The sequence below is a fragment of the Pleurodeles waltl genome, chromosome 9, assembly GCF_031143425.1.
Source record: "Pleurodeles waltl isolate 20211129_DDA chromosome 9, aPleWal1.hap1.20221129, whole genome shotgun sequence".
In the NCBI taxonomy this organism is placed as follows: domain Eukaryota; kingdom Metazoa; phylum Chordata; class Amphibia; order Caudata; family Salamandridae; genus Pleurodeles; species Pleurodeles waltl.
Genome location: NC_090448.1, coordinates 911,975,912 through 911,988,147, shown reverse-complemented (window position 1 = coordinate 911,988,147; position 12,236 = coordinate 911,975,912). Strand labels below are relative to the sequence as shown.

Sequence of the window (12,236 nt, the reverse complement as noted above, 5' to 3'; positions counted from 1 at the left end):
CCAACACAGGCATCAACAGTCAGGTGACCCTGCCAATAAAAAGGGCCGGGTGCACGTGCCCTGGGGCAGTTACCAGAACCCTACCACTGTGTCTGCGCCACCTCATTTGGCAGCATGAGGGCCTAGGGCCCCCAACACTACAAGTATGTGTAAGCATGTGTGTGGAAGGGAAGGTCAAAGGACGAGTAATGTCACTTTCCATTACCACCGGCATTTTGGTGAACTGGCGTCCAAGGCAGGTAGTACCTTTTATCGGCGCATTGCTACGCTACATTGTTCAGGATTGGTGAAATTATACCTGTGCATTTAGTACATCCTTTAATGTGCTGCCGGCTGGTGTGTGAAGATAATGAATGTAAGAATACAGGCAGAACTCAGAACTCGGAGAAATCTACATTAGGTTCCAACCCTAACGTCTGAACCTTAAAATGGTTATTGTACTCTTCTGCTCCTATGTCATCACTGTTTATAAAAAAGATAAACATCTGAAGAAAAGTATTTAACAAGCAAAATTCTACTATATTAATCATGCAAAAACCAACTACAACGTATTCCACGGCTGCAGAAATATGCATTGCTTTGCTATCCTCATAAATATTTTAAGCAGTTCTTTTTACAATCGTACAAGGATTACTTTAGTTTCAGATTGACCTTACATCGAATAACAGATAGATCATTACTACTAAATAGCAAAGGTAATGGTATCTTCTTAGATGTGACATTCCACTGAAAAAAAGCAAATTAACCAGTCTAAAACTCCAAAATGAAAGAAAACACATCACCAAGTAAGCCTCACAATTTCCCACAAACAGGCTTAGAGCGCTGGACTGGCCTACTGGGCACCCAGGCACTGCCAGATAGGCCATCTTGAAAGGGCCAGTGTGTGTGAGTCATAATGGCACCAAACAAACAGCCCACACACTGGCCCTTTCAACCCGGCCCATCTGCCAGAGCCTGACAGGCAAGTACAACACTGAAGATCAACAGATAAAAAGTCAGTCCTACAATAGATAACAGAGAAGCATGGTCTGTGGTTCAGAGAGAAAGCAGGGCCACGCTGCATGAAGAACATTTCAAATTAGTCAGCATAATCATCAAAAAGCTTTATTCGGTTATAATGAAAAGCCGTAAAAGCATATATATCACAACAAATACACATAAAAAGTTAAAATCATACAGATTGTTAAAACAATGAAAATACATTAAATGGCCAACAATCCCTCAATCTCTCACTTAGCCCCTTGATCGCACAGCAGCTTTTAAAAAATTAGCAACATAAAAAATAATATCCTCAGAGCATTTGTGAAAATAAGAGAGCAGGTTGTGCTTGTTTAAAATCTTGCACTTTAAAAGGGGGAATTAAGTATGCCTTTCTTAAGATCTCAGATGCTGAAGATGTTTCATGCCAGCCCCGAGGAAATGCTAAAAGCTGGGGCAACAAATTCAACCTGAATATGGTCAGCAGAAATCAGGCATGATAAGAAGTTAAAATTGTAAGATAGGGTTGTATAAATAAGTTGTTTTTCAACAATAGATAACTTCACCCAGATATCTTCTGAAAGGCCACAGATTCTCCCTTTATTAATTTGTGTCTTAAAAAATTGTCACTGACCCAGCCATGGTCTGCCTTTACAATCTTGTCAGGACAAGTAAACAGGTCTCCCCTTCGTATATTCTTAAAATCTCCCTTAATGGATTTAAGCCATGGGATTTGCAGGGCAAAGTCAAGCGAAAAGCAATCCTGCAATATCACTCTAGTCTTTTGTGCTTCTTTGGTCCAGAGGTCAGCCCAGCATAGAAGGGGATGAAGGGCAATGATGTCAGTGACATAATTAATCCCCAGCATTTCACATGCACTATATAGGAAGGAGTACTTTATGGAACACAAAGAAGGCATCTCAAAAATGTATTTTCGGGAACCTGAAATTAGCCGTGCTTTATGTATCCCCAAATGTCACTCCCAGAAGTGGCTTTAGAGACACTTTTTGCATGCTAACCTTGTAACAAAGCTCTAACTGGCTTCCTCGCCAATGAGAAGCACATTTTCAGACTGTTGTGTCGCCACAGTCAATATCAGACAACTTTACAGTTAACAAAGGGCTCCAGCATTTGTTGGCTTTGAACAAGACATCCAAATATGGGAGTGATTTAACATGCAAGAAGGTCCATGTTCCTATCTTGAAGGTGTGTGCCTTCATTTTCTATGGCACAATACAATCACAAGACTTAGTGATGTTGGTACTAAGCTCAAGCTCATCCAAAAAAAACACAAATGCATTTATGAGGGCTTGCAAGACAGGCAGGGGCCGACCTTCTACTTGTGGGCAGCTTCTCCTCCCTCCCCCCACAAGGACATGCTCAAACACCCCTTCCTTGTTAAGAGTCACTTGCACTCACCAAAATTGGAACTCCACATGCCCCTTTGGCAGCTGCTGTAAGGGGTCCGAGTCTAATGCTGCAAACACAAAGGTTAAAAACGTCCATGCACGGAGGTACGAAAATTGATGGATTGATGGAGATAAGTTGAAGATAAGGTGGGTAGCAAGGTGCTGCTCCATGGGCGCCAGAAGACCGAAAGTGCTGGTGGTCTTCCCCCTACCATATTACGAGTACTGCTGGATTTCAACCACACTTTGGGTGGAAATCCAGAAGTAGTTCTGCTGGCGGGCAGAGGCGCAGAGGCGGTTCCACCACCGGCCCCGCCCTGCCAAAAGGACTCCACCAGCCGTATTATGACCTGTAATATGGTCTGGCGGTGTCCTGATGGCGGGGCACTAATGGAGGTGGAAGCGCCCCTTTCTGTTCTCTGCCGGACGACCTCCTCCCTGGAACAGGTAAGTCAATCGTCCGACTGGAGAGGGGGGTGGGAGGTGTTGTGTGTGCATGTGTGAGTGGGTGTTGTATGCGTGTGTACATGAATGTGTGTAGTGGTGGTTGAATGCATGTATGAATGTAGTAGTGAGTGTGTGTATAAATGTAAGTGTATATGGGTGTGTGTATGCCTGTTTGTATGTTGAAGTGAATGCGAGTATGTATGTTGGAGTGAAAGCGAGTATGAGTTCTAAAGTGAATGCGTGTATGGATGTATGTGAGTAAATCCGTGTATGTCAGTGTTGGTGAATGAATGTATGCGGGGTGCGTGTGGGTGTCTGTGTGCATGTGCATGTATGCGGAGAGAGGGGTGAGGGGGCGCTGTACCTGGTGGGGAGCGCTGTACCTGGTAGGGGGGGTAGGGCGCAGGGGGTATTGTGCTTGCTGGAGGGAGGGGGGAATCGTCTGCCGGCTCCAAATACCGCTGGCGGTCTTCTGTGGACTGCTGGGTCGGGGATGCTCATCTCTTGCCTCTGCCAACCCACCACACTCATAATGTGGCGGTCTTCACCGCTAGCCTGTTGGCAGTGATACAGTGGCCCTGGCGGTCAGTAGACTGCTAGGGTCATAATGAGGGCCTCAGTGTTTATTAGATTTACAGCTTAAAGGCTCATTGGAGTAACTGAACTCAACTTTCCCAAGAATATACAATGTTTGTCTTTTGATTTTTTTAAAAAGTTATGTGTGGATTGGGCAAGGGTAGAGCGTGGGTTGAAGTGATTCACTGAGATTCCAAATTTAATATGAGAGCTCAAACAGCCACAGGGACTTTTTTCAAAGTGACACAAAAAGACACTATAATTCGTGGGCAGAATAAAGATAGCTTGTGCCAAAGGACTTAATTTTTAGGTCTTGCATCACAAAGTCAGCGTTAGCAGTCTGTTGGTGAAAACATGCTGTCTATCACACCTTACTGATGATTGGATGACTTTGTGTCAGTTGCCACATAATTGAGTGAGTGATATTGCGGACATGGAGTTTTCTGAATAACTATAGATTTGCTGCATTTGCCACATAAATCACCACCTGCTGCTTAATTTTCAGACTTTAACAAAAAACTATTCTAGCTCAAATAGATCAAAAGTTACTAAAAGAAGAGTGACGTGTTGCCACGCTGTGAAAGGCCCATCTGAAATGCTGACTGGTTACCATTCTGTTTCTTATTGCGTATGTATACCATGGATGTGAACCCTTTGCCCAGACAGTATAACCTGTGTAAAAATGTCAGAAAAATTAATAGTACCACAAAATGTGCTGCATCAAGTCACATGCCTTTTCTTGTCGCATAACAGTCAATACTGCTGCATAATTTGGTCCTCCCCTGTTGCATATTTGCAGTGGCCTTCTCTACTCCTTATTTAAAGAATGTTCTTATTAGTTTTGTGTTTTTCTTCCCCAGCAGCATTCTAGGTCACCATGTTTGATTTACTGACTTGTATTCTTTCACTACTGAGTAGGGGATGCCATAACTCGCATGCAGCGTAATTACCCTAAATTGCAGCAAAAATAACTAAGAAGTTTAACCCAGCATTTAGCACAGTTTTCTATTGCAAAATGCACCCTCACGTCCAAAATGGACCAGAAGATGCATGTTGCTCTACGAAAATAGTGCTAGATGCAACAGAACACAAACAGCAGCAGATAGCAGTCACTCAAGTTTTGTTCCTGTGGCCTTGCGATGGGCATTTTTGCACCACAGTACCCTGGATTACATAAGCAGGTGTAATCGTGTAATTTTGGGTAATTCTGCAATCACCAAAGTAACACAACATTACCGACATTATTCAGACTACTCCAAAGTAATTAAAACGTTACTCAGGCCTACTGCTATGTTTAAATACAGGGAGGTGCTTTTTAAGCACTTTAATGAAGTTATAAGTGTTTCCTTGCTCTCTACTTCTTGTGCTGCTTCCTACTCACATCCTCACTGACTGGACTTCTTGTGTTGCGCCCAAGCTCGTATGTTGCTTCTTCCTCTCCCCATCCAACTCAGACTTTTTAACATCTATTTCTTTAAATGTTCTACCCTCCATGTCCAAAGGTCATTCATCCATTGCTTTACCACCCTTCCATTCTTGGCACCATTTCTCTCCCTCCTGGCCATACCCTGTAAACCCTATGCCAATTTCATGGGCTTGGCCTCAGGTCACACTCTGTTCTATACCTCTTCTATGCCTCTTGTGGCTTTACTTACTGCGTGGTCTCTTGTACACTCTCTTTAATGTATGAAGCATTAATAGCGTAATTTGTGATGTCATCTGTGATGCTATCTGTCAGGCCATGAGTGTATTTTTGAGGAGGGCATTCATAATAGCCTCCCCTTCCATAACTGCCACACTTAAGTAGTTTTAATGGTATGGATCATAACCATTCTTTTATTTGAACATGATTTGTGAAGGGTGTTTAGTTTCAAGCGAACATACTGGTTCCATATAACTTACAAAACAAGATTTTCTGGTGAATATCGATTCATTTTCTCATGTTTGTCCTCTGTCATGTAGGTACACCCGATACAGCACAATCGGGACCAGAAACATATAAATAACCCCTAAAGGCATATGCACATTCCGAGAGACAAAGACAAGTGATATTTATTCGCAACTTTCGCTTATGTACGAAAGAGAAGGGGTCAAATGCTCTGTCACCCCCTGTGTTCTTTAGCCCCTCTGCTGCAGCAGCACAAGTCAGTTCCTAAAAATGGGAGAACAATGATTGGATAGAGACAAGATTTGTTGGTAAGTGGAGTAGGTTTTCCATTCTACTCGAGGGGATTAAATGAGCAGATTAGAGGAGCCTGGTGTTCGTTATTTCTTATCTTTATCTGTGTATTGATGTGTTTCATAAAAACGCAAAAACGCATTAATCTAATTCTGCACATTCCACCTGCGCCCACTGAAATAAATAGTGGGCAGCTACACTGAATTGCTTTTTTAAGAATTAAAAGCAATTATGTGGTAGGAAGTCTGCCATTAGATACTGGAAACATAAAAATAAATAGATAATGTTATTATCTTGTCAGATGTGACTTGAGATTAGAGTACAGGAAGTGGGAAATGGAACCTTTCTTGCTATCGCTGTACTAATGCAATAAAAAGAAAGGGTCTGGAATGTACCCATCGCTGATGTAAGAACCCATCTTGTCTCAGTATCTAGGAGAGACAGAGTTGTCACATTTGTTGGCCCACGGGGGTGGGTGGGATGTTGAATAAGGGCAATCATTACTTAATAAACACATAATTAGGAAGCGTATCACACAGGAGCAATCTAAAGAGAAATGTTCCAAACTGAGTTGTCCCTCGGGCAAACAAATATTTATAACTGGATTCATTTCTAACAATGATGATTTTTCAGCTATTATGTACGTCTTCATTTCCGTGCAGTTTACTTGTAGAGCTTTTAGTTCTTTTCTGTAATGCACCTTGTGTGATGGATGGACTTCGATTCACCACAATGCCAGGGTAGGGGAAGTGACATCACATACCCTTTGGACTTAACAACATCACAGGTAGTGACATCAAATTACCCTTGACTTGATTTTTTCCAGGATGGCATGTCCCATCACCCTAACATAACAACACGACATCACTGAAATACCATAATAGCCGTATGATTAGTATAACAGAATAACAACGAAAAAGTCTATTAGTGCTGACTTGATCTTTGAAAGTTCTATGGCATTATACCTGCTCTAAATTATGGAGAGTAAGCAAAGAAAGCCAGACCTCTTCCAGTGGTTTTCTCCTACTGCAAAAAGTTTGACAAGAATATGTGAAATTGTGCTGTTGGAAAATGGGTTATTGGTAAGGGCAGGTAAGTACCTACACTTAGCAATAGGCCACTAACATCCACTTAGGTCCAGTTAGGTCTCAGTAAATTAAACCCAGCTCAACCCTTGGTAGCTTAGCAACGAGTGACAAGGCTTAACTTAGGAGACAGAGTGTAAAGCATTCAAATATCACAAAACAGTAATTAAATAAAACACAGGAAACAGTTTAAAAATCCAAAACGAATTTATAAAAATAGATTATATTTTTATCTTTAAAATGACACAAAAACGAATAAAAGCGGATAAGGGGAACCGGAGATATGAATTTTTAAAGAATTATTGTTTTTTTAGCGCCTAGAAACAAAAAGCCCCAATCAGGTCATCTGGTTGCACCTCAACCGGGGCAAAGTCAAAGTTTAAGGCCAACCGCGATTGAGCCCTGCTCGGCTACAGCTCGCGGAAGGCCTCGGTCAAAGGTTTACCTTCGAACTTAGTCTCCCTTTCTGAAGATTTTCTTCAGCGGGACAAACCTGCCAGTCCAATCCGACCTCCTGGAACTCTTCTCGGATATGCGTCGCGCCAGCCATGGGTGGAGATTTTTACCTTCGGACATAGTAGTTTTTTTCGAGGTGAAAATCCTTTGACCGGGGTAAACCTGGATCTTGATCCGACGTCCTTGGAGCCCTCCTCGTATACGCTGGCTGGGAGGTCCCGGTCAACTTTTTACCTTCAGACAGTCTCTTTTTTCGAGATTTTCTTCACCGGGACGAACCTGCAAATCAGGCCGGGTCGCGGTTGAGGCAAGCCGGCTAGAGTTGCCGCGGCGGGTCAGTCCCTCTATGGAGCTTTGTTTTCAAAAGTACTCCAAATTTCTCAAAACTTCTGGGGTCCACAGCTCACCCCAAGGGTCTAGAAGCTCTGAGATGATCCTTGGGGTGCAGACTACAACTCCCAGAATGCACCTGGCGCAAACTCCTTTCTGGCCACTAGACAGTGGTCAGCTGGTTGATTTCTTCAGGAGTTGGTGCAGGAGACTCTGGTTAGCAATTTTTCACCGGTAGCAAACAGGGAGTCCCTCATTGAACCAGTTGAAGCCAGGCAAAGTCCTTCTTGTGGTGAAGCCCAAGTGTGCAGCTGGTGCAGTCCTTCAGAGTGCAGGGTCCAGGTGCAGGCCAGGGGTCCAGCAGGGCAGTCCTTCTTCTTCAGTAGTTCTTCTTGGTAGGGACCTGGTAGGGAACTGAGGTGTGCGTGCAGATCTGCCAGTTTTATCCTTGCTCCTGGGTGAAAAACAGGGGGGTCCTGATTCTCCAATCAGGTGCAGGGTCCTTCCCCCTGTGATGACCACTTCCTGGGAAGTGTGGCTAAAATCAATCCCAGGAGGCAACATTCTTCAAAAATCCATCATGGCTGAATCTGATTTTTGGAGGTTACATCTGGCTGAGCCCACCCACTGGTGTGGCTAAAAATCATAAAACACCCCTCTCCTGCCCTCTCCTAATCTAATCAAGGGGGCACCCAGTTGTCTGGAGTTGCAGGATGTGGGGGTGTTGCTGGGGTGCTCCAAATGTCCTTCTCTGCCTTTGAAGACCAGTTTGGTAGCCCTCCCCCTTCCTGCCTCACCATCTGCTGAGGGGAAATGCCCTCCCACAGGCACATCTCTTTGTTTGAAGCCAGGCCACTTCACACCTCATCAAGGCAGCCTGGCCAGGGTGCCAGAGGCTGGCCAATCAGAGCACAGCAGCAAAAACAATGCAGGGCTGAAATTGGCAACTTTTCAGGTAAAGTTTAAAACTCTTTACCTGAACAAGTTATATTAAATCCCACAACTGTAAGTTGTGGGATTTATTATAACAATTAATTAGATACCAAACTCTTGGTATCCATTACTTAAGGGGACTTTTAAAATTTAAAATAAAGTCTCCCCATTCTAGCCTATGGAGGCCATTCACTACAATGAGGGAAAAACGAATTTGGATGTTTTTACCTCACCAGGTCTTTTAAAACTATTTTTATAAGGTCCCTGCTTATAGTTACATAGCACCCAGCCCTGGGGGCACATAGGGCGCACCTTAAGGGTGACGTATATGTAAAAATAAGGTAGTTTAAGACTTTGGAACTACTTTTAATTCCAAAGTCGAATTTGCATTTAACTTTAACTTAAAAGCAGCCAAAAAGGCAGGCCTGCCTTTAAAACGACACTGGGCACCACAGCAGTGCACCTATGGGTGCACTACCTATGCTGTGGTCCCTAAACCTACATGCCCTACCATATACTAAGGACTTATAGGTAGGTTGACTTAGCCAATTTTAATTAGCCTAATTTGCATATTGATTTTACACAGAGCACAGGCTAGCAGTACCCAGGGCACCATCAGAGTCAGGAAAACACCAGCAAAAAGTGGAAAATGGGGGTAAAAAGTTAGGGGGCCTCTGCAATCAGCCCTGTTTTCTCACATGTGCATTTTAAAGGACAATTGGCACGTAAAGTTGCTAAAATGACAATGGTGTTAAAATGGGCCTAATTAAATATTCAGCTTCATTTATGGTGTGCTAAGCCAAAGAAACCTGATGTTTCCCAGGAGCTGACCCATTGTTTTCAAAATGTGGTATGGTCATCCCAAATGACAAAAACTACCTCCATTGTGTGTTGGCCAGCTCTTTGTCCTGAGTGCTCCCTTTTATTAAAAAAATACATAAAATATGGTAGTGCTGAATTTTGCAATTTATGGCATCCATATACCATAGATGTAAAAAAATTACCTCAGAATGTCAGGGCCAGCACTTTGTAATGGTTGCCATTCTCCCAAATGCAGAGGTGTGGAATCCCAATAGTCCCAAGCCCAGGACGTATCATTTGGGGTCAATGGCAACAAGTTTTCATGTGTATTTGGTTCCTGGGACACGTAGGCCAAACCCCCTGCAGCACAAACCCTTTGGTTGCCAGTTTACACATTATGGATCAGGGAAGGGTATTGGCTGCTGTTAAGATAACAGCTGTGTCCATATGTTAATGCTGTTTGAACGTGTATCTATGGTTCATGAATGCAAAGTCGTTATTATTAGGGTCTGCACTCGAAAGAAATGTAAGCTGGGACTGCACTATTGACGGTGGTTCTAATTTAAAAATGTGTACACACATTTCCAAAGTGTAAAAGTATTAGGCTACATATAACGTTCCCAGTAAGCTCTCTGGTTCGATGCAAATATCTGCAGAAACTTGAAGGTAAGAATGGTGATTCTTTGCTTTCAGAATACATTGTTCACAAAAGATGCAGGTAGGGAAAAAAACATTTTGCTAAACTACTGTGAAACGTAGGCATCATTCATTTAAAGCATCATTCAGTAAAATGTGTTGATGCATGCTAGTATTTCCCAAAAAGAAATCATAATGGAAAAATCAGTGTAACCACTTCCAACAAGATCATGGGAAACAGGAAGATAAACAAGCATTGGCAAAGCCAATAGGTCTGACATTGATGGACAGCATTTTGGTTTGTCTATGCAAGTCTTGCTCTGACACGGTTTTTATAAAACTTAATTGTTGTGGGAGCAGCTGGACCCTCACCATCATACCAAACATTGGCAAAAAGCAAAATTATTTTTGCTCTCAAAAAGCACACCGTTCCACTGTAGTTCAGGGCACTGAACAAAACTATTTTAGGAGATAATATGCTCCTTGTGGAAGGGTAGAATGCTGTCACTCACAGTGAAGCCAACCAATAAACAGAGAGCTAGAATTTTAATAACAGAAAAGGTTTGAATAACCAATTAGAGGCCCAATTCTTAAAGAAAATCACAAAAATACACACGTAGTATATGTCCTTGCTTTAGGGCAGATTTACGGCTTTCATGAAGTCACATTAATCTACAGAAGTAAGCCGGAAAATTGTACTCCTAGAAAATATTTGTGAACTGTATTTTAGCACATGCAACTATGCTTGTGTGATTTGCTCATGTGAAAATATGTTGAACGTTTACAAGTTCCCTTTCCTCCAATTACTTTTTCCCGACCCTGGAGGAAATGTTACTTCTGCCCTTGTCAGGAGTAAAATTCCAACCTTTCTCTGTGTGAGCAAACATTATAGAAGAGCTGGTGAAAACCCTTAAAACATGCACATTAGTAGGTTTGCACAAACACAAAAGGGCATTCCAACCCTTGAACTGTTGCTTACCCCTATCTCCAGACTCAGGATGTAGATCTGCTGAAAGGTGCCAAAAATAAGGAAATGCTAGTATTCAAGCCCTACTATTGTATGAGCACTGGCATAGCCTATTAAAAGAGCTATTATATAATGAGATTGCTGCTATAATTTGTCACTGCACTACATGGCACCAAAGGAAGAAGTGGATTTTTTTCACCGAAGTAGATTTATGAAACAATCTGTCTCATGGACAAGTAGTTATTTTTATAAAATTCCACACCCCTGCATATGCCAGGTATTCTTTTTTTTTTTAAATAACTGCCTCCATTTTGCTATCACCAGCATTCTGCTACTGGTGTCCATATGCCAAGAATTTCCTCAAGTATTTTCCAACGGGTGCCCTCTATGCCATGAATTATATCTAGTATGCCAATACTAGTAGTTTACCATTGGTGTTCTTTATGCCAAGAATGATCCCCAGTGTGCTAGTGCCAGTGTTTTGTCACAGATGTCTACTTCACATATGCCAGGACCAGTACTTTGCCCTGTGCGTCTCTATAAGACAACAATTACCTTCAGCATGGCAGGAAAAACAACAAAGTCACAAGCATCTCATCACGTTGTTGCTCACACTCATATTTACTCACTCACTCACTCACACTTACTCATTCATCCTTACTCTCACTCACTTGCATCCACTCTAAATCTCACTCATTCTTCCTCACTCATACTTTCTGAAACTCAGGGCCAAGTTTACTAACCAGGAATGCATCACTTTTGTGATGCAAACATAGCACAAAGTGTTGGGGGGAGGGGATTTTCTCTACAATACAAATCTGAATTTTACTCAAAGTAACGCAAAGTTGCGCTGTGAACTGTTCTGTGTTATTTTGCATCAAGGGGTGTTCCATGGGTTTTGACACAGATCCCAATCTACAAACATTAGTACACAGGAATTGACATTCAAATCGTATGCTTTCTCGGTGCAGGCACACAAAATAAATGTTCTTATTTCTCTTAGTATTTCCAACTTTGCATGTGTGCAGCATTGCACAGCATACATACAAAGTAGGAATAATCTTATGGCATAGTCTTTCTACTGGACAAGACACCTTGCAGTATAAATACTATGTTTCAAAGAACATACACACCCTTGCACTATGGCACAAGGACATGTACGTTTCTGCCAAAGTGTGCCAGCACATGAGGACAGAAAAAATACACTATATTTTAATGGATAGGGCACATTTTTCTCTCGCTCTCTCCCTTTGATGCAAGACAGGGTGTCAAATATGCTGAGTTGCCTTGTGTCAAAGAATTGTAAGTCTGAGCCTCAACACCACAAAATTTCACTTTACTACCAGTCACCGACTCTCATTCATTCTCACTCACACACACATGCTTACACATACAGATGCACTTACTCACACATACACACACTCTCTCAATTAAACATA

At 42.3% G+C, this 12,236-nt stretch overlaps 1 protein-coding gene across 10 annotated transcripts in view; it reads right to left on the bottom strand.

The window, feature by feature from the left end:
* The window catches only part of BDKRB2 (bradykinin receptor B2), a 441,339-nt gene that overhangs the window by 303,437 nt on the left and 125,666 nt on the right, over positions 1–12,236 (bottom strand). The gene's annotated exons all lie outside the window — the stretch shown is intronic.